We start from the raw sequence: 25,237 nt of genomic DNA, 5'->3' as shown, positions 1-25,237 counted from the left end.
ATTCTTATTTTAAGGATTGTGAAATTTAAAATGAATGCAATCCACAATGTTTAAAGAGTCATATTACCAATTTAAATTTGTCAAACGAATAACTTCAAATAATAATAAAAGTTGTGGAATGTATTGCTGAAAATTCTACGTGAACGATTTTGAATTAATATTTCTTTTCCCATAGAACTAAATACAAATTTTCGAAACAAAGTCTTAAATTTAGAAAAGCTAGATTTTTTTCAGTGTTTTTTATGTTTTCATATGCTGCGAAATTGAAGTTTATGCATGAATGAAAATAATTGTGGAAAATATTGTTGTTTTTATTTTTTTATAGTTTTTGTCTTTTCATTAAAAAATTGAAAATCGTAAAGTTGAAAAAAGGATGTAATATAGCTTGTTCAAATCTGGCGAATGAAAATTTTCGCTAGATATTGTAAAATAGAAATAACGTTGGAAAGTATTGTGGAACCTATTCACTTTTCCTTTCACATGAATTTGTTAAAATCAACCAACATGAACATTTTACCATTGAATTTTAGTTTTCTCTTGTTTCTTCATTGAAAGAGTGACGAAAATAACGCGATAAATACTGTGGAACGTATTGAAAGTTTTATAATCCACATATTCTTTTTCTAATTTTAACTCTTTTAGTGAAATTCTTACACTTGCATGAAATTTCTAAATTTACTATCCACATTGCTTAAAATGAAATATATTGATGAAAATAGTGATGTAAATTGTGGATCGTAGCAAAAAAAGATTTTCAATAAAATAAATTTAGACATATATGCATCTCTTCGTTGTACCTTTTTTTTTTCATATGTGCAAATCAATCGAAGTAGCTTATCAAATTGGTCTAAAATACAGGTAGTCTTTAATGAAAAAGAAAGGGAATGATTTTGTGGAACGTATTGCCTTCATTTACAATTTTTTTTTAAATTGCAACTTTAATTTAACATCAATACCAAACCATTTCCCGCAATTTCAACAGTTTTTTTTTTTTTGTCTTATCCAAAAGAAAAATAATGTGAAAATTTTGTGGAACGTATTTCTTTTTTCACATTTTGTTTTCTTTTTTTTCACAGAAAAGGAGTCACAACTCGAATCAAAACGGAATCTTCAAAGAAATTGGATGTAATTTCCATTTTAACATTCACATTAAGTTCCACGATTTTAGAATTCAAAAACGGGTAAGTAATTCTTTCTTCAAATTTTATTTTAAGGTATTTCTTAGTAATAAATAACTTAAAATTTGCAATTTAATAGACAAGTGATATACTTTTAGGAATTATGTTTTTTTTTTAAGAAGTCATTTTTTTTTGTATTTTATTTTGACGATATTGTACTTACCCTTCACAACAATTGTTGTTCAAAATTATTTAAAAAAAAAAATATAACAGTTCTTTATAAATTCTTTTTTCATCTTTAAATTTAACAAATAGCCTATTTTCGCATCACAGTTTTTGTTTATAAATTCATTTTTATTTTCTTTTTTCTTACTCCTTAAAATATACATGACAATGACAACAATTTTGTTACAGTTTTAAAAGCATTGGAATATTATTCTAGTAGATACAATAATTGATGTGTGTCTTTGATAAATAGTTGTGATGGTTGTGAACTTTGATATTTTCGTTTAGTTTAACTTTTTCGTTACGGCTGTCAATAAACTAAAATACATTTTGTAGTTCGCTTAATGAAATATAGGTGGCCAATAGAAAAAATTGAATTTTCGAATTTGAACAGATATCCGTTAAAAAAATCGATATCCGAAAAATTTTTTTGTTTAAAGTGAAAAAAATTAATAGGTAAATTTTAAAGGCGTGTACAGAAATGAATTTGGTATCAAATTAAAGGTGGCGTTGAGCTTATTATGTGTGTGAAATATTTTTTTAAATCGTTCATGAGAGAGTCGAGATATTTGAGGTTGAATTTGCCCATCTAAAAATTGAGATTTCAGATATTGTTGCAAATAATGAGAATGCGTAATATATAACTTAGAAAAATCATATTCGTATGAAATGAAATGTATTTTTACTGTCTACAAATCTGTATCAAAAATATTTTTCATTTTAAACAAGTTTTGAGATATAAGATATTATAGGTGTTTACTTCTCGGGAATTGATTTTTCGAACGAGGCCTTTGACGCATAGAAATATCAAAATATTCAGTTAGAACATAATAGTTTTTTGTCATTATTAGATAGCCTACAATGTTACCTTTAATTTCATATATAAAATATTGTTTTCAATGTTATATTGGACATATTCCCAAAAAGTGTGTTTTTAATTAATTCACTATCATACCAAAAAGAATAATCAATTGGTCCTGTGTCAATAACAAAAAAAAATTAATTTAATATCTTTCTAACAAACTTTTATTTAATTGCCACCTGAAGCAGTTTCGTCAACTTTGCCACCCATGATTTTTAACTCGCAAAAAAAAAATGCTTTATGTTGCAACAATGTCCACAATCGTTTACTCTGGGGTTCAATTAAATTTTAATAACAACTTTCGTCTAAGAAAAACTAAATTCTCACTTTTGTTTTGCATAGCTCCTATGAACCCAAAGACACTATAAGTGTATCTGAACGGTGTTGCAGCATTTCAACCAGGATATGTATAACGATCCACCTCTTTGCCACATCACTGATCTCTAGAAATGCACTGCCAGTAATATTAGCCCAACCTCTATAACCGCCCACAGTAAAAAAAAAAATTAATAATCCTCTAACATTGTTTGGGCTATTGAATTGGAATCACCCAAAGAGTGTGCCACAGTTTCACAAATTGTAGCACTTTGCCACCGAAATCAATTGAAGTCGATGCGGCAACGAAGTTAAGGCTGAATAGAGTAACTCCCTAAAGCAAAAGTCGTTGGTTTTGATACAGAAGAAAGAATATGGTCAAAAACCTCAAATAGTTCAACTCGGTGGCTGCAACAGACTGTGTGGTGGTCAATTTAATTGAATTTTATTTTACTGGCAAAACGATAATAATAATAAAAGCTCCTTCGCGTGCAGAGAATTACACAGCTTCAGCTTTGGCTTAGCACTTTTTTGCCTCATCATAATCGATGAGGGCGGAGAACACTAACCAACATTTGAAATTGGATCACCACCTTACTACCACAAGAAGCATAGAAAATAGAAGTAAGGTGGATTGGAAATAGGATCTTTCGGTTCCAATAGCTGCTGGTTGCTGGCTGCACTGATCCATTAAAGAAATTGGCCAAATACCTAGAAGATTATACCCGAGTGTACAACTGTTGGCTGACTGTTTTTTTTTTTAATGCAGGTTTATGGTTGAAAATAAGTGCTTGTTGGTTTGCTCCACTTTTTTGGAAAATTGTTTTTTTTCCTGCTATACAAAAAATACGTTGCACAATTCATAGTGCTCGGTGTTGTTGGAAACGTAGGTGGTTGTTTGTTGGTTTTTTTCAAGACTCCCCCCAGAATACAGAGAAAAAGTGTGCCAATGGCTTTTGACTTTTAGCCAAGTACAGGTATCAATTTGAAAACGAAAGAAAAAACAATAAACTGAAATAATTTAGTTTGAGGGAGGTGGTGGGTTGATTTTTTTTCGTTTTTCTTCAACCTGTTGAATTCACCAATTTAATTATACATCAAACGTTGGTTCAGTAAAAGTTTTTGATTGAATTTGATCATATTTTTTAATGAATAGGTACTCATAAAATATTTTTCCCTCTCGGTGTATAATTCAGTATTTTTGGCAGGTATTTGTTTAGAATAAGTTAAATGTAATAGAATTTTTAAAAGACCATTACTTTATTTGGGGTGGGTCTGGGTAGCATGGAGTTGCTAAATAGTTAATTTGAAAAAAAAAATAATTTGGTTTCCAATTCAGGTTTGTCTGTCTATTTATTTCTATATCGAGCTACAGCCCAAATACGTAGATTTACATTTTCAACGTCATAATTGAAAAAATTAAAACCCAAGACTGTATGAGTAAATAGACACTTTCAGAGATAGCTCCCCATCCTTTTTATGGGAGCGGGTCATAATTCTGCTTGTCAAAATTCTGTACGACAAAATTCTGTGGGGTCAAAATACTGTAATACCATAATTCTGTACGTCATTATACTGTAAATACAAAATTCTGTACCTCAAAATACTGTATGAACAAAATACTGACATGCAAAATTCTGTTTTGTAAAATTCTGTACGGCAAAATACTGTTAATCAAAATTCTGTAAAAATGCTGTAAAAAAATATCTTTTTGATAATGTAAAAAAGTGCGCGCGCACTTTTTTATATTATCAAAACGATATTTTTTACAGCATTTTTACAGAATTTTGATTTACAGAATTTTGATGTACAGAATTTTGAAATACAGTATTTTGACCAACCAGAATTTTGCTATACAGAATTTTGACTTTCAGAATTTTGTTCCTACAGCATTTTGCACATACAGAATTTTGACATACAGTATTTTGGCATACAGTATTTTGAATACAGAATTTTGCAACATACAGAATTTCGACCCCAACCCCCTTTTTATCACTCTCATTATATTTGCGCTGATCAGTAAAGAGTCGGAACTCGATGTGCGCTAGCATTGCAGTTATCAATTTTTGGTTCCCACATTAAATGACTTTTTGCTCTTAAATTCTCGGAATTCACATAAGCTTTTATGAAATAAAATTTAATTTAATTTTATTTTTAACTTTCGTCATATTTTTTGGCCATTTAAAAAAACAACCGTTTTCAAATAAAAAAATCATGTTTATTTTTATTTTAAAAGCTACATATTTTGTTATATTTCCGGACTCGTCCAGGTCATGATTTTTTATTTACCCAATATAACATATTTTGAGCGTTATTCTGCAAAAAAAAAAGAAACCGCTGAAACAAGTTTATTTCCTATTGGCAGCAGTTCACAGTTTCGCTTTTTTTTTTTTTTGTTATTACATTCCAACCCGCTTGGGTTTATTTCTTGTAAAAAGGTTTTAAAGTTATGCTAATTTTTCAATGAAAACAATTTAAATTTCGAAGGAATAACATGTAATTTGTAATATACATATTTGGGTTTTTCTGTTGAACGGGTAAGATAAGCGGGTTCTACTGTATGCTTATATTAACAAGAAGACTGTTTTCTAGTAAGGTATATATGGTTTGAAAACTGCAGCCTAAGCCACTGAAACGATTTTAAAACTGCGAACATAAGGATTTGGATTAATTAACGGTACGCCATATGACTGAAACAAAAAAAATAATTTTTTTTTCCAAATACGGTTCCAAAGAATTTTATAAATAAAAAAAAAATTTGTTGGTCCTACTTTTTAAATAAAAAAAATATTGGTAGAATAGTTATTGTTCGGAAGAACCTGACATAGAACCAACTTTTTTTTACTTTTTGTAAACGACTTTCTAAAAGCAAATTTAAGTGGTGAACATAATGTTATAATTAAGGAAAAATAAAAAAATATATACAGTCGACTCCCTCTAAGTCGAACTTACACTCGAAAATCGGTTCTAAAAATTCTTTGTCATCTAAAAAACTAAATTGCATATTTTTCTCGATCTTAAAGGGTTGTTTTTTGTTATTTTGATAAAAAATTTTAATAATTTTTTATTTTTTTATTAAATTTCTTAAAAATAGCTTAAGAATATTCTTTTATAAATTTTTATCTAAAAATTTGTATAATTCCAATAAACCTTTTCCAAAGAGAAAGTTGGTAGGTACCTACTATTCAATTTTCAAAGAGATTAAAAAAAAATTTGTTTCAAGTATTTATTTATTTTATTTTTTTTTGAAAATCGATGATTTATACGAGTTTTTGACAATTTAATCAATACTTCTTCAGAACGGTAAATGAAAAACTAACAATGGAGTATCGATATTTTGTCAAAACAAAGCAATCGCCTTACTTTTTCTTAATCGTTTCATTTTTACGTGTTTGGTAGCTGTCCTAATTTCAGCAGTCCAATTTTTTACAAAGTTTAAACTCATACTTTTTTTTAGAAAATTAGATTTTCTATTAAATGTAATAGAGGTTGAAAATTTTTATTATACAGAAATAGCTATTAGGAAAAGTTAATAAAAACCAACATAAAAATATCGCAAATGTCGTCAAACTTACGAACCCGGTTAAATTGATTGCACAGTTTTACTATCTTAAATCATGCTCAAAACCAATCTTTGTATGAATTATTCTCAAAATCCATGTTTTGAAACCAGTTTGAATTTGCACAGTTTGAATTTGCAAAATTCGAACGATACATTTTGGTGAAATTTTTAATTTTTCAGAAAAAATTTAGGTTAGGATTTCAAAAAAAATTCTCCAAAATCCTTCAAATGATACTTCGCTGGAAAGTTCTAGTCACGATCTATTAATGTGTGAAAACTTGAAGTTTCTAGTAAAAATAGTTGCCGATATTTATCAAACCAAAGTTGTTTTTTTTTTTCTTAATTACACCGGCACCCAAAAAAAAAAATCGTCATGAACCAGAAACCAGACCTATCTTTCTATATGTTTTTGGGCACGCTGAATCCGAATTTGAAGTCCGTTTGGCCCCATCACCCTCCAGTTTTGAGCTGTGAGTGCATTTTGTTTGAATTTTTATGACTTTTTTGGAGTTTTTTGCATTTTTCTCAAAACTGAAGGGTGACCGGGCAAAACGGACTTGAAAATCGGATTCAGCGGTCCCAAAAACATATAGAAAGATAGGTCTGCTTCCTGGTACATGAAACTTTTTTTTTTGTGTGCCGGGTATGACAGCGACATGTCGCGACAGTTAGCACACAAAAAAAAAGTTGTATGAACCAGAAACCAGACCTATCTTTCTATATGTTTTTGGGACCGCTGAATCCGAATTTCAAGTCCGTTTTGCCCGGTCACCCTCCAGTTTTGAGAAAAGTGTAAAAAAGACCCCAAAAACTACCTTTTTTTGAGTTTTTTGCATATTACTCAAAACTGGAGGGTGACGGGGCCAAACGGACTTGAAATTCGGATTCAGCGGGTCCAAAAACATATAAAAAGATAGGTCTGGTTTCTGGTTCATGACACTTTTTTTTTTTTGTGTGCCGGTGTTATTGTCCACCAAGTTCCAAGAAATTGACAACTAAGTACTTACTTTTTCATGACCACCCGCTGACTCTGTTGTGCGCAGTTCATTGAACGTTTGCTGTTAAAAGAAATTAAAATGCAATTGTTCATTTTGCGGCTACATTATGCCACAATGCCAATATTCCGCGCCACCTGATCGACCACCACTTGACCATCACGCACTCAACTTTGAACAGCAATACACAGGAAAAAAAAAAAAAAAAAGGTGTGAAGAACGCTTTGTAAACGCTTCCACCGCCATCGATTGCCATAGTCTGTCTGCTGCGCTCACCATCAAGAAGAAAAGACCACCAAAGAACCTCAAGGGCAAACCAAACCAAACCAAAAACCACACACCAATCATGCCGCAAAAGATGATGGACATTGTACACAATACCACCGTCATCATCGGTACGCACGTTATTATGCCGAAGACATACCAACTATATAAAGACACCTTCAGGTCGTCGTCGGTACAAATAATTATTGTGATTGCGAGGAGAAGAATCGTTCCAAGGATAGCCACCCATCAGAAAAGTGTAGAAGTGACAAACTTCTAATCACTCCGGGTGGTATTTTTAGTATTTCGTGCACGACAACCACGTAATTAAAAATGACTTTAATGTAACCGATAAAAGAGACGACACCTGTGGTTAGTGATTTAATTATAAAATATCAAAAGGTACTTTTTCTGAATCACAAGTAGGTGGCGATATTTATTAGGTTTCCATCTGTCAAACTTAGAATGACACTTTTTTCCATAAAATGTCATTAAAAATGACAAGTGACACTTGAGAAATCAGGCCAACTGTCAAACTTTGACACATTTGTCATTTTATTATGAAAATCTTCTAAAATCATGTATCTGTCAAAATTTCCCCATATATGTCAAACCAATTTGTCGGAATGGAAAATACACAAAAAATCACCCTTCCGCTAACCAACCAAAAAATACATTTTCACGGTCAACAAAGCATAAAATTGCGTGCACTCGGCCGAACAAGCGCAACACTGGTCTTCCACATCCACTAACAACTTCACCTCGAACACATTTCGCCAGATCCCTGTTTATCATTGCTGGCCCATCTATATAATGTCAGGAAATGTAATTCCTATACACACATTGTGCTTGCAGCTTGTGATGGCTGCAAGCTGTTTGATAACAATCAAAAGAGGGCGTTATACATGTCTTTGATGCTTCTTATAAAAAGGTACAACTTAAAAATGATTCCTGGGTTGGTGGTATGATTTATGAGCGTGTTCCGCGTCAGAAATGTTATTGGTACGTGAATCTTTTTTTTTGTTCCTAATTATTATGCCATCATTCATATGGAAACTTGTCAAGAAATCACTGTGCATTTACACACAATCCACAGAAGTATAGATGAGGTATTCGACAAAAATCAAAAAAATTGGTATGAAGACGAAGAAGGCCATAAGTACTTTCAATACTCCTTTTCATATGCAAATGACAGTGCTGTCGAATTAGAAACATGCGATGTATGTAAGAGTTTGTATATTGGCTTCAAACCAGAGTTATAAAACTCAAAAAGTTCTTTAGTATAAAATTTAAAGCTTTCACTACCTTTTTACTACTAAATAACAGTGCTGTCGGTTTTGAAATGATATAAGAGTTTACACACTGACTTCAAAAAACTATCAATCTTGAGTCAGAAAGGTAAACAAATTCTTCTGATAAATAAGCTTAAGGATTTTGCTACCTTTTTGACTACTTAATGAAATTAGTGTTTAGTACTATAGTAATTTTATGTGCCATCGCACCCAATTCAATACACAATTTTATCAGGTTTTTTAAACATTTTCAAAACAGTTACAGTTTGTTTAACAATATCCTAGTCCTTTTCTAATAAAAAAGTATCAAAAGTACTATTAAAGTACTTTCGACAACACTGATTTATTACAGTCATTTTATTATTATGGTTGATTGATTTCGATTAATTTTATATGTCCAGGAAATCGAAACTTAATGACAGACAGGGCCCTACTGTGTTATGGTAGTAGTGGAATGCAAAAATTGCCATGTGCCATGGCCTGAGTCTATCTAAAAGGCATCGGCATAACAGAGCTTGAGCTACTGAATCTTTATATTATACTCGTACAATGTGATATAGGGTACCTTACCTACCTACAACCTATCAACAATGAAATTTGAGGTGGCTGCTGGTTAATGGCTTCCCGGTTGTTGTTGAGTTGAAAACATCATTACAAACAAAACACAAGCCGAATGGAACACAATGTAGGTATATGATGATGTGCTTCGTAAAAGAACTTTGACTTTACAAGAGAGAGAGGAGCCTCGTGCTGTTTGATGCATTTTGTTAGGTTTGGGGGCAAATTGCCAATGGGGCGTTGATGATTATGATGATGACGGTTTTGTGATGACTGCACATACAGATGTGGGCTGTGGCATTTGAATTGCATTTTTGTGATTTTTTTTTTTTTTGTTAAGGTGAAAATTTAAATTTAATTGTCTAACAGTGATGCTACTGATGTGTGGAATTTGATGGAAAGGAACGACGACTTGTGTGCCAATAATAATTATTCGGTTGATGATGAGTCAGAGAGAATGACACTTAATTGAACTCAGTCAGAACTGCAAAAAGTAGCGACAACTATTTGTGCAATAATTATTTTTATTTAATTATCGACTCATAGAGCATTATCTATGTTTTTTTTAATGTTTTGGGCACGTAGTTTGGTTGTTTTAGCATTTTGAATAAAGCAACGTTGAGGGTCATACGGCGGCGATTCAGTACAGAAAATGTCCGAAACGTTTTCCGACTATGTCCCGAACGTGTCCCGAACTTGCCCCCAACATGTCCCAAACGTGTCCTGAATATGTTCGAAACATGTACCGAACATGTTCCGAACATGTACCGAACATGTACCGAACATGTACCGAACATGTACCGAACATGTACCAAACATGTACCGAACATGTATCGAACATGTACCGAACATGTACCGAACATGTATCGAACATGTACCGAACATGTACCGAACATGTACCGAACATGTACTGAACATGTACCGAACATGTACCGAACATGTACCGAACATGTACCGAACGTGTATCGAACATGTACCGAACATGTACCGAACATGTACCGAACATGTAACGAACATGTACCGAACATGTACCGAACATGTACCGAACATGTAATGAACATTTACCGAACATGTACCGAACATGTACCGAACATGTACCGAACATGTACCGAATATGTCCCAAGCATGTCCTCGAACACGTACCGAAAAGTTACCTAACATGTCCCGAACTTGTCCCGAATGTGTCACGAATGTTCTTAAACGTGTTGCGAATGTGCTTTCTAATGGTGATTTATTAAAACATGAGATTTTTACTCAGAATTGTGTAACCTATTTCAAGGATATCAAGACAGAGAAAACAAATATGAATTTTTTAGAATAGGAAGAGCCGACATTCCAGGGTAAGAAATGACAATAATCAATATTTTCAGTTATTAAACATATTCTGTGCATTTTTCCTTATAATTTAACTTCCACCATTGACTTCTTTAGAGTGTCAATTAAAGTTTGCTTAAGGCAAATTTAATTTCCTTTCATTAAAACTTATTCCATTTCTATAACCTAAATCTCAATGAGTATTTCTTTATACAAAAAAAAAATATACCTCTTTAATGAATCTACCGACGAAAAACGTCAAAATTAAGAACTAGCATTAATTTTATAGTTCGACTTCTTATTATTTTGCCAAAGGCTCTTTTTCGAAATGACAAACTGATGAAAAAAAATATATAAAAGAAAAATACTTGACTTCCACTTTATGCTGCTGAGGAGAGTATAAAACTAATTGGAGCACCTACATCCACTTGAAGAACTAAAAAGACTGCTGGTGCCTGTCATCCTTGGTCTTTTTCAAGTACGAAAGAAAAAATAATACATAAAGTCATCTCTCTAGCTTCGACCTGAATAATTCTCTTTTCACATACTCCTCGTACCTAAACCGTCACAAATTGTGTGTCGGTGTCGGTCTTCGGTCGCGTCAGGAAGTTAATCTAGGGACGCAACACAACACACAACACTTGGACACGTCCATTGCTCAAAAAAACCAATGACATTTATGGGTGAAACTCCATTAATCCACTTCCAAGTTTTCTAGTTCTTGGTGGATGGGATCGGGATAGTTGCTCCTTTTTGCTATAGCCGACCGACCGAATGAACGAACGACAACATAAAGCGCGTAGGTGAACACGATGTATATATTCTACAAAGAGCTCCACATCATAGCCAGAACTCCTTAAGGGCATTGTGTTAGTAGTAAATGAACATTCCGTTGTATATCTACATTGGACAGGTATTTGACCCAGTCAAGACACTTTTCTTTATGGCAGCGTCATCACCATCATCATCATCATCATCAAGAGAGAATCAGCAGCAGAAGCAACAGAACAACCAAGCAGAAGCTGCATACATTGCAATATGCGGTCTTAATTACCCCGGCAGGCGTTTAACTAATTACCAACTATATTATGCACTACTAAGCCTCTCTTTGTAACGGCAAGCTGGGTGTATGATGTGCAAATGGTAGGTAAGTCGACTATAGAGCTATATATTGGAAGCACTGTTTTGGTGCTGCTAGTGATGGGACACGAATCTAACTTATCGCATTTCCTGCTGGCCCCCAAGGTGTGAGACATGTGTTTCGTGTTTAAAAAGTTTTTTGCTACAAAAGAAAACACTTAAGATACCAGTTAAAGAGACAGGGTGTTTCAGCCTTTAAGTGTGAATGTAAAAAAATACCTTAAATCGTGAATTCAATTGGAGTGACATTTACGTTCCACATCTTCTATTTCAAAATAGTATGATTCGATTGGCAAATGTAATACTATGCTTCACTTCCTTTTACATTTGACTTTCTGTTTATGGTATTCGAAATTTTAAATATTGACCTGTGACATGTTGTGGAACGTATCATTTTTCCAGAGTGCTTAGCACTAGACTCTTACTCTGGATAACAGTTTCTACACTTTCAGTTTCAAATCTTTATTAACAAATGTAAAGGCTAATCTTACTTAAGGAAATCGAGACTATTTCGATGAAACAGTTTGTGGAACGTATTCATTTTTCACTTTCTGAGATGTCAGTACTATAAACTGAAATTCCTTTTTTTAGCAATAAGTGTTCTTATAGCATACGAATGCTTTTTTTTAAATTAAAAGAAAACAAATGGGGTGCAATTTGGAAACTTACGTTCCACAACTCGTATCTTGATAAAAAATTAACATATTCTGAGTAAAGAGAAGGAAATGAACCCTTCCCTCATTTTTTTTCCATTTAACCAGGGGTTATTGAAAACAGTGTTTAAAATTTGAATGTGGAACGTATTCATTTTTCACTTCATAAGAATCTTTCTTAGTAAAGATTTTTGCAGATTAGGTTCCACAAAACGGGTAGTGATCAATGCCGAGGTTTCTCTCAATTTTTCACTCAGCAAAAATGGAAATTTTAGCTGGAATGTCTTGTGGAACGTATTCATTTTTATTTTGTATGAGAATTCATTAACAGACTTTGTAGATCTTAGGCAGTTTTGTAAATTCGTTTGCCTTTAACCCATGCAATAGAAAACATGCTCTGAAATTGGTGTAATTAGCGTAAAGATATTTGTGGAACGTAAGTGTTTTTTTGACAAACCTTGAATAATGTTTTTTCAATGTGAAAAGGAAAACTTAACATTTTTAATTTTTGTTCAAATATTTCTTGAACACCCTTTAACCGATGACATAGAAGAAAACACCCATTTACAATAACTACCATAATCGTTAACTATGTTTTGAGTACGTGGATGCGTTCTATGGTGATATATGGGTCAATTAAATGGCCGTTACAAGTGTTGGGCGCATTTGTATGACCCTCATTTCTGTTTCCATGTGAAGTGTTTTGGTTGTTTTTTTTTTCTGTTTTGTGTGTTAATGTGTTCATTTAACTCATTTCATGGTTTTTTTTTTTTGCTTCTAAGAAACATGTTGTAGAGGGCACCTTTGACGATTATACCGCCATAGTTTGCTGTAACACAAATGACATTACCTAGAAAGTGTGCGGCAACATCATGAAATACTTAAACGTCACAAGCGATTTGGAATGGAAGATGGCAGAATTTACTTCAAGACTGTTGTGGATTTTTTTATTTTAAAACCGAATATAGAAAAAAATGTCAAAAAAATAACTTTGGATGAAGATATCTTCGGAACCAAACCATATAACCGTTATTGGTTTTAAATTTTGAATTCAGAATTAAAATACCTTTCCAATGATTATAATGATGATAATGATGAAAAGCTTTTTATATAAAATTTTCCAGTTTGAGTGAATCACCTACCCAATTTTTTTTTTCCAAAACACTATTTTTTTTTTTTTCAGTGTAGCACCTTTTTAAATATTTACCTCATTTCGATGCCCTTTTCTACTCAACTCACATTCAATTAACCAAATGTTTGTTACATACACAACACACACCATCCACAATTAACTGACGTCCGGGGTTAACATCTACTAAAAAAGAAAGAAAAAAATAAAATCCTAATGAACCTTGCCAGCAAAATCATTGTCATATCTCATAATTCCTGACGTAATAAATTAAAATCCTTACACTGTGCTAACTCCTTGCTCTTTTATAATCAATTCCAACAAAGAATGTTGCTCTGCGAAAAAAAAGTGAATATTAAGGACCATCAGGCAACAGCAGACAAGGTCCATTCAAATGCGCATTCAATGCCTTGGAAAAGAGAAACCCATTAAAAAGAATGATGGTGGAGATTTTTATCGAGCACTTTTCTAATTTTCACGGCCACGGCCAAAAGGGACAATTCATATGGAGGACATTTAGGTACTCTTGTATGCGCACATGGAAATTATATTTGCGGGGTGTGATTGGGGGGGCAACTTTTATATTCTGGTCAAGACTAGCCACAAGACGTTGAAAATACAAGAAGCAAATCGAATGTATCTTGGCCGCGCAATCGGTTCCAAACAAGGAGAAACCACCTTGATCATAGCTCCATGTGACAGCCTTCGGGAGTGCATCAATTTTTCTTCAACGTAATGACAGGAAGACAAGATGTGTGTGTGAGTAGGTGTACGTTTTAATTACGCTCCATTCTAAAAGCCTAAACCATTTTGCGGACCAGTTTTGTATATTTATTATGACTTGAGCAGGGTCCGAGCGGTTTCTTCATTGAAAACCTTTGATAAGTTAGGAGAAGGGAAGGTCGATGAACGGAACTGCAGATGCGGATTTTCCATAGCATGATTTGATTTGATGGTGAACCTTTTGTATAAAATATGTGGAGGTGGATGTGAAGACCACTGAAAGACTTGATAGGAAGATATATCACTAAACTGATGAAAATGTAGGTGGAACCAGGAAATTATTTGTTGAAAAGCGGATACTCCATTTGGGTCGATCGGCAATGGCAGTGATTGAAAAAATGTGGACAGCCGATATTATGTCTTGAGTTTTTAGTCCAATTTTCTTACAAATGATCCACTGTTCGATCTTTGGAATCTATTTTACCATTCCACAAAAAAACTTTTTCTTCAATCTGCCGCCATTGTTGCCGCCAATTGTCGTAAATATAAGACCACACTTCTTCTATATGTCAAGTTCGAAAAATTGAAAGTCACTTTTAATTGTCGATCGTCGATGTCTTTGCCGGCGATCAGTTGGTTGGTGGGAGCCGACACAATCACACTACTATCTTCCACATCTTTCTCCATCCGGAGGCCATGTATGAAGCCTTTTTGAATCCAGGTCACCTATTGCCCCTGAGAGAGAGAATATATATTCACTTACCATCAGCATATCGTCTATGTGTCGGCTGGCATCTCCAATATACGATCTTCAATTAGTTCCTGAATATATTCAGTAGCAATATCGAAAAACAAAAACAACAAATTTCCCTTTTTACTTAGAGATATAGAGGAGGATGAGAGTTTTTTTGTCTACTCTGCCATCGTCGGTAGTCGGTCGAACTTCGACTAGATGGCTCCCGATTGCCAGCCATTGATAACGACAATGCTCCAATTCCTATTGGGAATCATGCTATTGTCCTCGTTCTTTTTTTTTCTTTTATTTTTCAAAGGAAAAACAAAAAGAAACGATTAGCCTTCCTGAAACAAAAAAAAAAAAAAATATTCACTGTCACAATCGAAGGAATATAAATCGGTAGCTCAAGTGATAAATCTTGCTCAAGTCAGAGGATCACATAGTAGTGGCTCCGAACACGAGTTACAATCTTTTGGTAACATCTGTGCATCACCAATTGCCACTGTGATTGTAGAATTGCCAGCTTCTTTGGAGTGTGTTTATTTTTTTGTTTGCATGGAACCATCAAAAAAACTTTCAAGGATGGTGGCGATTTCTTTTGAAATACGTTCCACACGATTTATTTTTCTCCAGGGAAGATTGTTCACACGATTCTTAAATGGTTTTATGATGGTTCATTGTTCCGTTCCTTGTTACACTATTATGAAAATTTGAATCATTTCGTGAAAAGTTTATGAATACGTTCCACAAAAAAAAATGCCACTTCATATTATTTTCAGAAAGTGACTATGGGAAATAGATTCAAGATTGTTTGTTCAATTTGTGGAATTTGTGGAACGTAAAATTGCATATTTCACTAAACAATTTCGTGTACTCAATTTCCAAGTTCTTGAATTGTAGATTTCTAATTTGCAAGTTGATTTTTCATAAATTTTATTTTCAGGTAAATTTTGTGGAACGTACACAATTTCGTGTACTCATACTCAATTTCTTTGAGGTTGGATAGTAGATTCGTTTCACAAAATTTTCCCTTTTCAAATAAGTACTCAATTCTAGAAAAACTACAAATGCAAAAATTGTTTGGATGGAAGTCTTGACATTACATTCCACAAGTCCTATTTTAAGTTCAAATTATTTATTTGGAAAATTTTGAAATCTGCAATGCTACCATCGAATGTTTCCCGTTCTTATCATATGCTAAAAATTTGGTAGATAATATCCAGTCGTTTATATTGTGGAATGCATTCATTTTTTGTATGACAAGAAGTGGGTACTTGGCTTAAGACATAATTTGTGGATCGTACAGTTGCGAATTTCAAGTAGAAATCTGCGACAGCCGAAGGTGTAGAAAAAGGTTCACTTTTGACACTTTATGTATTGTGGAACATAAATTTTCCAATTTTATATCAAGAATCCACACCATTTTTCACTTGAGCTTCCTAAAAATTCACATAGATTCTCAATATTCCAACTTTCTTTGTTTCTTGCAACTCAATTAAGAACTTGAAAATCAGGGTGTCTTTTTTTTCAGAAAATAGTGTTGCCAAATAAAAAAAATATAAAAAAAACATTTTCCCTAATTTTTTCTACAGTTTGTTGAAACTTATATTTTATATAAAATCAAAAATAAATTAAATGGCGCCCAACAAAAACAAAAAAATCAAAAACAGATAAAATTAAAAGAATAATAATCTTTTCTCTTTTAAAGAACTGATAAAATACGCCTTTTGCTCTTATAAAAGTTGCAAAACAATAATCTTTAATGCGAATTAATCTCAAAAAACAACAACATTTTTCCAATCGCTTTGGTTTACATTCCGGTCAAGCTGAATAACTATGCCAAAAGTGATAACAGTAATAAGAAAATTTCCTCCTTAATTTACCACCTTCTCCTCCTTTTTTTCACCTCAATTCATCTTAACTTTTATAAAAAAAAAAAACTACCATATAATAACTCTGAAGTTTAATGATCGATCGAGGAAATTTCTTTCCAACATTACATCTTTCCCAATCGCAATTGGTTTAATTTGCTCTTGTTTATAATTAAAGAGAGGGGAGTTGGCGATCTAATTGGGAGGTTAATCGGCTTTCGTGTGTGTGTGTATTTGGATCTGTCTGATGGTTGTTGTTTTGAACTGTTTAACTGTGAAAGCGGACAAGAGTCGTGCTTAAAAAAGAAAAACTGTAAAATTCCAGCTTAATTTACTACTACTGCATCGCTTTCTTCCGGCTCTGACTTATAAACCTAACCTACTCCATCAAAAAATTAAAAAAAAAACTATAGATACTAAGAATTCGATCAATCTTTTTATCGCACAATCCCCAGCTATAACTCTCGTCGTATAACACACTGTAATTGCACATAGAAACCTTAATCTGGGTTTTATATATATTTTTTTGTTTCACTTGTATATTGCGACCGCCATGATGGATGTCATAAAATCTAGTTTATTTAGTTGATAAACTAAAATATAGGTAAATGTATTTTTAATCTTTCATTTAATTAATTTTAATCGATAAATTGAAAACAAAAATTGGCACACATTGGAACACCGCAAAAAAAAAAACGTGCTTTTGACCAATAGAACTTGTTAGCAGGCACCAGGTGGAGTAGTGGATTACCAAATACAGTGGATCAAATTCCATGCGAAAATAGATTAAACTTTGTAAGAAACGAATTTTGGTTGGAGGCAAAAATATATACATATCTTAAAATCTAAGGACAGGGTAGTGGAAATAAAATTGGTCAAAAAAGTAGTGGAAAAAGTAGTAGAAAAAGTAGTAGAAAGTACTATTCGCAGAAGTGTAAGGAGTACTTTTTAAGAAATAGTACTAGTAGTATTAAAAAGTGGTCGAAAAGGTAGTGAAAAAGTAGTAGAAAGTACTGTTAATAGTATAATGTAAGGAATACTTTTGAAGAAATAATACTCGTAGTATGATAAAGTGGTCGAAAAAGTAGTGAAAAGTAGCAGAAAGTACGATTAGTAGTAGTGTAAGGAGTACTTTGGAAGAAATAGTACCCGTGGTATGATAAAGTGCTCTAAAAAGTATCAGAAAGTAAAATTAGTTCCATTGAAGTATGATGACTGATGAGTGAAGTAGTTCTTATCTGACTAGTTATTTCCTGTAGAATTTGTTGGTTTTCATATTCTAAAGAAAGTGATCCCACTGTATCTTTCATTTGTAGAACACAAGTCATATCAATGAAGTAATGATGGTATGGTATAGTGTCTCTGCTGGCTTAAAGTAACTAATTTCTCCAAATACTAGAACTTGGGAGTGGGTATATAGCGCGTATCAAAGGCATAAAATTGCAATTTGATTGATTTATTGAGATGACACTTTCTTATATGCCACATTTAAAACTCGTGCCATGACGAAAAATAAATTTAAGGAGCTGGTGAGAGTAGAAATTAGAATGTGAAGTTCAATATTTTGGAAAAAAAAGTATGAGTATTTTCCACAGCCATTTCTTAAGAAGAATTAATGAAGTTCGTTAAATTTAAGGATTTTCGTTTAGTGCATCCAAAAAAGCAATCCAACTTTTTATTTTAAGAAATTGCGGTTTCAAAACTTTGGCTTGAATATTAAAATGTCATTTCCTTTTTTTTTTAATCAGTATTTATACTAGAAAATTTTACTAAATTGCAGTAAAAATGGTGTAAGATTTTTTTTGTAAATGTTCATACTATTTAGAAAAAAAAATATTAAAAATTTTGAAAAAAATGTCCAACTTTGGTTGCATATATCTCAGACACCAATTTTTCAAATCAATTTTGCTCAACACTTACGTGTTTAAAATCAGTAGACTTTTAAAATGCGAAAAAAAAAATTTCAGAAGTTTCCTAATCAGGTGGTAGAAAGAAAAGAAGGTTTTCCCCTTAATTGCCATCAGCACCCTAATATCGATTTTATACATTCTCAATGATAATTCTGATGCATCAATTTTATTTCTGCATACTCGCATATGAAAGCAAGAAGACGTACCTATTCAAAATGACTTTTACTTCTTTTTACATTTCAACAAATTTTATTAATTGATCGAAAAAGAAAATGACACTGCAAGATGTTTAAAGATACATAATTCTTCTTGCTTTCTCACATTTCGCTATAATTCTATTTTTTTTTTATTGATTTGGTTTTTTTTATTTACATTGCATGTGGTTAAGAATATAATTATTTGATCAAGTATTTAACTTGTTTCAATTTCCATGATACAAAGATGATTGTGCATTTTTTCAGGTTAATCAGTAAGACGTTTGTAGTGTTTATTTTTCAGTTCTTGACCGACTTTTTAGGTAGACACTTTCACTATTAATGCTACCAATATAGAACCTTGTAGTAGAATTTTCATTCAGTTCTTACCTCGTTGTTAACTTAAGGACTCTCCAAAACACAAAAAAAAAAAAATATTTAATAGCTTTCTTCCGCAGATATCAAATATTCCTTTTTTAGGGATAATATACCTAAAATCTAAGCTACTAATAACCATCACAAGAATAAGACGCTTCTAGCGACACATTATTTGTCAAATTGCAATAAGTAATTTAGAAGTTATGATGGAATGTATGAACAAGAAATTGATTTAGAAATACCAATTAAATTGATAAGTATTTTGACAACTCAGTCACATAGATCTGACTGTCTTGATCTTAGAAAATGTTAAAAATAACCTACAGTCTTACCTCCTTGTTATATTAAGGCCTCTTCAAGACACAAAAAAAAAATGCTAAATAGCTTTCTCCCGCAGATATCAAGTATTCCTTTTTAGGGATAATATATTAAAGCAACCAATAACCACCACAAGAATAAGACGCTTCTAGCGACACATTATTTGTCAAATTGCGTTAAGTAATTTAGAAGTTATGATGGAATGTGTGAACAAGAAATTGATTTAGAAATACCAATTAAATTGATAAGTATTTTGACAACTCAGTCATATAGATCTGACTGTCTTGATCTTAGAAAATGTTAAAAATAACCTACAGTCTTACCTCCTTGTTATATTAAGGCCTTTTCAAGACACAAAAAAAAACGCTAAATAGCTTTCTCCCGCAGATATCAAGTATTCCTTTTTAGGGATAATATATTAAAGCAACCAATAACCACCACAAGAATAAGACGCTTCTAGCGACACATTATTTGTCAAATTGCGATAAGTAATTTAGAAGTTATGATGGAATGTATGAACAAGAAATTGATTTAGAAATACCAATTAAATTGATAAGTATTTTGACAACTCAGTCACATAGATCTGACTGTCTTGATCTTAGAAAATGTTAAAAATAACCTACAGTCCTACCTCCTTGTTATATTAAGGCCTCTTCAAGACAAAAAAAAAAAAATGCTAAATAGCTTTCTCCCGCAGATATCAAGTTTTCCTTTTTGGGGATAATATATTTAAGCAACCAATAACCACCGCAAGAATAAGACGCTTCTAGCGACACATTATTTGTCAAATTGCGATAAGTAATTTAGAAGTTATGATGGAATGTATGAACAAGAAATTGATTTAGAAATACCAATTAAATTGATAAGTATTTTGACAACTCAGTCACATAGATCTGACTGTCTTGATCTTAGAAAATGTTAAAAATAACCTACAGTCCTACCTCCTTGTTATATTAAGGCCTCTTCAAGACAAAAAAAAAAAAAATGCTAAATAGCTTTCTCCCGCAGATATCAAGTTTTCCTTTTTGGGGATAATATATTTAAGCAACCAATAACCACCGCAAGAATAAGACGCTTCTAGCGACACATTATTTGTCAAATTGTGATAAGTAATTTTGAAGTTATGATGGAATGGATGAACATATAACAGAAATTTATTTAGAAAAAATCAATTAAATTAATAAGTATTTTGACAACTCAGTCACATAGATCTGATTGTCTTGATCTTAGAAAATGTTAAAAATAACCTACAGTCTTACCTCCTTGTTATATTAAGGCCTCTTCAAGACACACAAAAAAAAATGCTAAATAGCTTTCTCCCGCAGATATCAAGTATTCCTTTTTGGGGATAATATATTTAAGCAACCAATAACCACCGCAAGAATAAGACGCTTCTAGCGACACATTATTTGTCAAATTGCGATAAGTAATTTAGAAGTTATGATGGAATGTATGAACAAGAAATTGATTTAGAAAAATCAATTAAATTGATAAGTATTTTGACAACTCAGTCACTCAAAGCATTTTCCATAGATCTGACTGTCTTGATCTTAGAAAATGTCAAACTTCAGGAAAAAAAAACCCTCTAAGAAGTTAAAATTGCTCATCATTAATTCGCAGTCAGAGAGAGAGAGAGAGGAAAAAGGAGAGGCATTCCCCCTGTTTTCCTTGAATCATAGTCGTAGTCATTAATCGCGTATCGATTACATTCCACTCTAGCACAAGATTACATAGATTTCTTAGGTTTTTTTTTTTTGTTGTTGCTTCTGCTGGTGTTGTGTTATTGTGTCGAAGAGGGCTAACGATTTACTTCAAGCATCATCGTGTGCCAGCACCAGCCAGCGCACTAGACCCTCTGTTGTCCACCTAAGGAAGCCATCATCGCAGATAACATTTTTATTTATTATTCCAGTCAGTGCTGAAGAAGGGTTTTTTTTCGTGCAGTTTTGTTATTCTTGGTGTTGCTTTTGTTGTTGTTGTTATTATTGTTTCATAGATAGATGGTGCTAGTGGAGAGTCTTTGCCCATCGACCATCAAAGACTATCATTTTCGATTTCTAGATTGAGCAATGACCGTGCGTCGTCGTCGTCGTCAGACCGCCACCGCAACACTGTGTCCAGATAAGGAGAATAGACCCAAGGCGCGAGGAAGATAGATCTCTCGAGGAGGTTCATATTCCATATGAACAAGTGTAGTTTGATGTCCCTAGTCTAGGGTGGTGGAAGAATGGAATGAGGGAACACAACCCGCACTCTCTCTCACTCTCTAGGGACGAAGGTTTTGAACGTCTTATTCCTGATAATGCCTATGTGTTCCTTAGAAGAGGGTAACCATTTCGCTCCAAATTGCTATTGCATGCTGTTGGCAGCTTTTTCCCATCTCTGGGAGGAGTTTCCAGTTCCCAGCTCGTTAGCCATATCTGGACAGGGAGACTAACCACAGTCTCTACCATCATAGTCATCGTCATCGTCACCGCCAGTCGCCCTCTCCAACCAGATGATACTTCTTCTACTGTGGAACAGAAAAATTAGAATTTTGATTTATGATTTCGATTGTTCTGCGGTTTTATGGCAGCAACAGCAACGAGCTGAAGCAATGTGGCATGGTGTTGTGGACTTGTGTCCAGCATTTGTGGCAGACAAATGGGCAAACATCATGACCATCTGGGAGGGCGACACAGACTTTGATCAAGTTTTTTTTTTCTTTTCTTTTGTTTTTTATATTAATTACTGTGATTGAAAAGGGGTCAATGGATTTAAGTGTGGATAGTTCAAGTGAAGGCTATATTGATGTATTTGACCCTGAAACAACGCGAGTGATCAATTGATCAGTTTTGGGAGATTATAATATGAAGAGGTGCTGCACTATGCACGTGTCTTAACGACCATTGCGATGAGGTGCAGGTTAAGGATGTTCTTTTTAAAAACTTGAAGATCAACGTGTTGAATAAATTGATTGTAGTTTAACTCGCAAGTGAAGTGTGAAATGAAATGGAATTTTTATTGAGTATCTCAAAAATTCTCAGGCACGCAGAAATGTTTTAATCGTAGTTTTATAGAAGTCAAGGTTTCGATTTACTAAGAACGAAAAAGTGGGAAAAAGTGTTTGCATAGAAAAATAAGTTTTAAAACCAGAGACCAGAAATAACAGTCACAATTAACCGTTTTCGCTGAAAATAAATCAAAAGTGGTCAATTCAAAGGAAAATGTCGAATTTGTCAAGAATGTCTTTATATTGCAAAAAATAAATATGAAAAGGATGTTTTTTCTAAGTTTATGTATTTAATAATGTATGAACTAATAGACTCTCAAAGTTCTGTAGACCCAAGATTATATCTCTTTTCGTTTAAAGTAAAATCTAAAAACGAAAATGTAGTTTCCACTGTGATTTGAGTCGCTGCAGGGACGACAAGAATAACCAATGCAATTTCGAATATTTCAGGAGACCGATGATGTTCTAATATCTAGGTAAAAGCGTTCAGCTTACAGAAAAAATTTTGATGCCAAAAGGTAGCGGGGACTCTAACCTACATTTGGGTACAACTCCAATCCCTGTAAGTGCACGCGTTCTCAAACCGGGAGAACTTAAAGGTAAAAAAAAGTTAAGCTCGATTCTGAAAAAATAGGCATGATGTGGCGGTTTAACATGGAAGATGATTTTTTAAAAATCTGACAATGTGCAAAGCGTAGGCCCATGACACAAGCTATCATTTGGCATTACTCCCAAAAATTGCTCTCAAGCGGCTTAGCTTCCAGGAGCGTTCAAAGATTCGAGGATTTTTCGAAAAAAAATTTTACCCCAACTTTCAAAAGCGATTTTCTCGGAATTAAAAAAAAAATCCAAAAACCCGATTATACCACTATCGGGTAGCTGAGAATATAAGCTTTCATATGGCACCACTCCCATGTCTCTGGTTGACCGAAACATAAAAAAATACAAAATAAAAATTTTTCTTTTTTAAAAATAAAGGTTATTTTATGACCTTTTGTGAAAATGGCGAAAAATAAGAGTTATTAAGGAACCTTTCAAAAGGTTGAGATTTATTTCTGATCTCTGCTCAAAACTGTATTGATTGATAAAATAAAACTTTGGGTTAAAAAGTAAAAAAAAAACTGCGTTTCGTAGAAAATTTCTCTTAACGACTGCTGATAAGTCTTAAGAAAATCTTTCATATGAACTGTCTTTCAATGCACGAAAAAAATTCTTTATGCAGTTTTTTCTTATTTGCAAAAATTTTGTTCGAAAATAAAAAAAACCGTAAAATTTTTTTCACCGTTTGAAAAAGCTATTAATTTCGAATTCAATACTGAAAATCAAAACTTGCTACCTTAATTGGTTCCAAAGATATTTACATCCAAAGTTGGTTTTCTAAATTATTTTTATCGTGTTTTTTACACAAAATCTTGTAGTTTTCATTGAAGCCAAGATTTCAATTTCCTATAAAGAATTTGTTTTTATAATTCCATCCCAGAGTCAAAAATTCTAGTCTCGGTACTTTGAAAAAAAAAAAAAAAAATGTAAAAAAAACACAACTTTGGATTCAAAAATACAGAAAACTAGGTTTCGCAGAAAATTTTACTTTTCAACTGAGAGTTGGATTTGAGAAGATCTTTTATTTGACCTATAATTGAATTCTCAAAAAAATCTGAGTGCAGTTTTTTTTTCATTTTTTTTTTTAGAAAATGAAAAAAATTAAAATATCTTTCATCATTGAAAAGGTTTATTAATTTTGAATTTGGAACTGTGAACAAAAACTTTTTACCTGTCTTGAATCAAAAGATATCATGATGCAAAGATGTTTTTTTTTTATCATTTTGGCATTTCAGCTGAAATCTCTTTTAAGGATCCGGAACGAACATTATACTCTTTTCTTCCCCTGAAAATAAACTGTTTAACTTGACACTTGCCTTTTTTTTATAACCGAAATGATCATTTATCTTTTTTTTTTTAAATGCAACAATTTGAACGTACACATCGTTGAAATGTCTAATTATAACTCCTACATGCAAACGTATATTAAAGTCATAAAATGTAATTTTTCTTGTTGTTTGGAAATTCTAACAAGATAATATCGCACATAATAAACATTACACGCCACCGACCGACAACAGCGCTGCTATTTTATTTAAATTTTCTTGCTAGCGCACGCGTTCTATACGCGAGCTAAAGCAGCGCAATGCCATCGCGCGGTAGCTAGCGATGATGCAGTGATGACCTTAGTGTTCTTTGGTATCGGTAGTTAAATGCTTCGGTCAGCTTAATGCTTGCGCTAACTAATATGAAAAGTAATGAAACAAAAAAACAACAACATCAAGAATGTTACGATTACTATCTTAAAAACGCACACTTCTTAAATAGGGGAAACTGGGACACAGAATGCCTCACTCATTAACATATTTTTGTTTTTTTAATTCTTCTGATGAAAAAGTTAGTTATTCTTTAGAAAATATTTCTATATGACAAAGTAGTATATAATCCTGTGTTGGGCGCCATTTAAGAATAATTTTTGTTTGAGAAGCATTTGATAAAATAAAAATAAGGGTTCTCAAGACAAAAACGTAATACTTTTCAATATTTCTGTCTGCTTTCATAGTAAAACGATTTTTTTTATTGAAAAAAAACTTGAAGAATCCTTGCTTGGGCGCCAGTTAAGGTATATAACTGATGTGATGGTATATA

The 25,237-nt window shown here is 32.8% G+C and overlaps 1 long non-coding RNA gene across 1 annotated transcript in view; it reads left to right on the top strand.

The window, feature by feature from the left end:
* Positions 1-1,074: 1,074 nt before the first annotated feature.
* Positions 1,075-25,237, top strand: part of LOC129919596 (uncharacterized) — a 44,742-nt gene continuing 20,579 nt past the window's right edge. Inside the window, exon 1 of the long non-coding RNA XR_008773096.1 lies at positions 1,075-1,181. This is a non-coding gene — a long non-coding RNA (uncharacterized LOC129919596). The remainder of the gene's footprint in view (positions 1,182-25,237) is intronic.

The sequence above is a fragment of the Episyrphus balteatus genome, chromosome 4, assembly GCF_945859705.1.
Source record: "Episyrphus balteatus chromosome 4, idEpiBalt1.1, whole genome shotgun sequence".
Lineage (NCBI taxonomy): Eukaryota > Metazoa > Arthropoda > Insecta > Diptera > Syrphidae > Episyrphus > Episyrphus balteatus.
This window is presented reverse-complemented; position numbering and strand designations above follow the sequence as displayed.